This window comes from Photinus pyralis, unplaced genomic scaffold, assembly GCF_008802855.1.
Source record: "Photinus pyralis isolate 1611_PpyrPB1 unplaced genomic scaffold, Ppyr1.3 Ppyr1.4_LG9, whole genome shotgun sequence".
Taxonomy (NCBI): Eukaryota; Metazoa; Arthropoda; class Insecta; order Coleoptera; family Lampyridae; genus Photinus; species Photinus pyralis.
The window spans coordinates 18,368,094-18,371,398 of NW_022170878.1; the positions used below are offsets into that span (position 1 = coordinate 18,368,094).

Below are 3,305 nucleotides of genomic sequence, written 5' to 3' on the forward strand. Positions count from 1 at the left end.
CACAGAGAGACCGTGGAATCCTTTTTATCAGTGTAAATGAATGTTTTAGTGTCTGCAAAGTAGAAAGCAGATTATCGTGATTAATGACATCTGGAGTTGTCCTATCATTTTGAACCGTCTGATTTTTTTTTGTCAGAAGAAGCTTCTTACATTTAACTGAGTTAAAGTGTCTTTTCAAACCATGTTTCGTCATGCACAAATGATTGCATTGTGAGCAGCGAAATCCAACATCAGAGTCATAAATCTGATCTGATGTTTGTTGTAAATTGACGTCGGGATTTTCGTGTGGCTCTGAATTAATTTCTGGATGACTTTTTCCTAAATGAATATTGAATCCTCTTTGCGATTGAAAAATTCTGTCACATTCATTACATTTATAACTTTGACAAGCACTGGTGTCAAACAAAATATTGTCTTCTTTGTCCAAATAATTGTTTTTAGAAGGCCCAGCATCAAGCAAATCTTGTGAACAGATATTGAAGTTCTTAATTGAGGATGTAGTAGACGGATATGTATATTTTCTTGTATATTTACTTGTAAATCCAACTTTTTCTTCAGAAGAAAAAACACTGTCAGTATCTGACATTTTAAATTTTTTTGATATACTCAAAAGTAGCCAGCTCAAGTAGATTTAAAAGCAACTCCACTTCTTTTTCATTTGCGAAAAATAAAATCCCGAAGTCTGTTATATAAAGTACATGAAATACTTTGTCAATTAGCGGGCCATTCTTCAGTCTAGTAAGTATCTGAAGGTCCTGGATATGGTAATCAAAAGCTTCGATTTCGATGGAGCCGTCGGTGGCCGCCGTTGACGGTCGCCAAGGAAACCAGAAATAGACTGAAGTTGTATTTCGAGATGAATGCTGCTAATTGATCAAGCCCCTGGGCGGTTTCTCCAATGAGTGCGTTCGATAGGACTAAATAAATTTATTTATATGGTATGGTTTACAATCGTAAGGAAAAACTTCCGTAATTTTTGGTAACGTGCAAACTGTCAAACAATTATAAGGAAGAACTGGTTTAGTGTTAAAAAAATCTTCTGCAATTTACTTGTGAACTCAAGTATAGAATTAATGATCTGGTACCTACATTTGAAATTAAAATACGAATACAAATAAGAGGTTAGTAGAAACATGCATTTACGTAAGTTAAGCCCATTACTTTCCTTGCTCCTTGCGATCTATTTTCTTTGCCAATCGAAGATAACGCGACCTCTGACATTCACACGAACACGTGTCGTGTAACAATGTTGTGTAACCTCTATTTCTGTCAATTTTATCACCCGATCTACCACGTTTGTTGGCGGAAGGTTTCTAAAAGATTAAGCGAGATACCTACCTTTTATACGATTTATTTTACTCGCTCATCTGGTTCCATTTGTCATGTCCGTTGTAAGTAACTTACCTACTATACTGTACCGATCCATTTCACAAAACTTCTGCAGTAGTCTCTTACTACAAACGTTGTTACACAAGAAGTAATTATTACTACACGAGGCGAAGCCGAGTGGAGCAATAATCAAGAGGTTTGCGTATATCTTTTTTTTACAACTCCGACTAAAATGCCATTTTATAGTTATATTTATATTATATGGACTTGTACAGTAGTAAGAAGATTCCCTCAAGGTGGGGTGCTGTTAGCACTTCTGTAGAACATCCCATAGCCTGCCCTGCCGTCTTAACGATAATGGTTACCATACGTTGGGGTATGCTACTAACCCGTAGGTGTGAGAAGACACTTCGCAATCTTATGCAAAGGTCCCTCTGCCAAGGTTTTTTTTACTACTGCGAGGTAATAGTAATTTTTAGAATATTCTGAAAAAAAGCAGTTTCCATCCATTTCAGATCTTGCGGATCTCCTCACCACCTACCGTATCAGTTGTGACATAAAAATTTCCGTACCATTCCGCCAAGACTACTGCACCGCCTGTCGACTACTGCAGTTGATTTGTAAAGTAAAATGTAATAAAATTGCTAATAATTTATGTGACTACCAAAGTTTTTTTGTTTTATTCCCTGAATCCTAAATAGACGGTGACCCAGTTTTCCAAAGTTGCACGACTCTATGGTAGTTTCAGACGCCGCATAAATAAGGTGAAGTGTATTTTTTATTTGTGAATTAAATGTTTATATTTGTATGTAAGAGAAGTAGATATTTAGTATTTTTCCACTGTTCATTCAAGGGGGTTGTTTAACATACTAAAATAGAAGGTAAAAGGTAGTAAAATCTTAGGTACTAGTACCAAGTATTGAAGGCCTGCAGAGGAAGGCCGGAATGGATCGATTTATCTCAATTTTATTATGCCAATATTTTTGATTTTGTGTATTCGAAGTCGGAAAAGATGATTTTTTAAATTTGCATATTTCAAAGTCGACTTTACTAAGGAAATTGTATCACGTGAATAATGGGGGACGTCCCCAAATTAGTAATTTCCATAAACGAAATGGGGGCAAGATGCCAGGTCACGTGCGGTAGCATTATCCAAATGACCAGTTCTCGAAATACCTTAGAGCTTAGACCATACAGTACATGGACTGCTATTAGCCCTATGCTTTCAATACGAGATTGGTGGTCACAGATAGGGGGTATGTGAATTTATTTCATGGCGTGGTGACACCTCGACGGTTAGGCAACACACCTTAGAGAATAGCACGATGGAAAAGTACTAAACGTTCTGTATATAGCAATTGTGATAAGTCTTCGTTCTGCTCAGACGGCAGAAACAGGGATCCTTTGGGTATGAAGCTTAGCAGAAACTGGGCGTGAGTTACTATTTTTCGATCCCTCGAAAACGTGTAAGCGAGTTGTGACAGGTTCCACCCTGTATTTTTCAGAGTTGGCAACCACACAATTTTTAGGAGGGGAAAAGCTACCTGCGCCATCTAGAAAGCGCGAACGTGGGTTACGTTTGGCATCTTGTCTTGAATGGCGGTCGTGAAGCGAGCGTCCTCCATCAATGTTTGTTGTTATTTTGTGTTATATAATGCAGGTAGTAATTTTTACATTTCTTTATATCGTATTTGTGTTTTGTATGCCGCATTTTATATTTTTTGTGTGGTTCAATCTTTGTTTTTGAAATTTACTTGGTTTAACCGCAATGCAAAATGACATGTTTAATACCGTTATCCTATTGTTTGCAATCGTTTACGTTTTTGGTGTAATGTTTGCTTAATTTATGTTTATGTGTTGATTACTTGGTCTTGTCCGAGAAGTAACATTCATATAAGTTTTGATCATTTTTTTTTGTGGAAATTACCGAGTTGTTTGATGTATGTACTGACTTGTTGTTTGTAACTAACATTTTC

The 3,305-nt window shown here is 36.7% G+C and overlaps 1 long non-coding RNA gene across 1 annotated transcript; it reads left to right on the forward strand.

Annotated features, from left to right (window-relative positions):
- The first annotated feature begins 1,304 nt into the window (after positions 1-1,304).
- LOC116180126 lies at positions 1,305-1,966 on the forward strand. The gene is made up of 3 exons (XR_004147078.1): positions 1,305-1,525; positions 1,576-1,791; positions 1,845-1,966. It is a non-coding gene; the product is annotated as an uncharacterized LOC116180126 (long non-coding RNA).
- Positions 1,967-3,305: the final 1,339 nt, after the last annotated feature.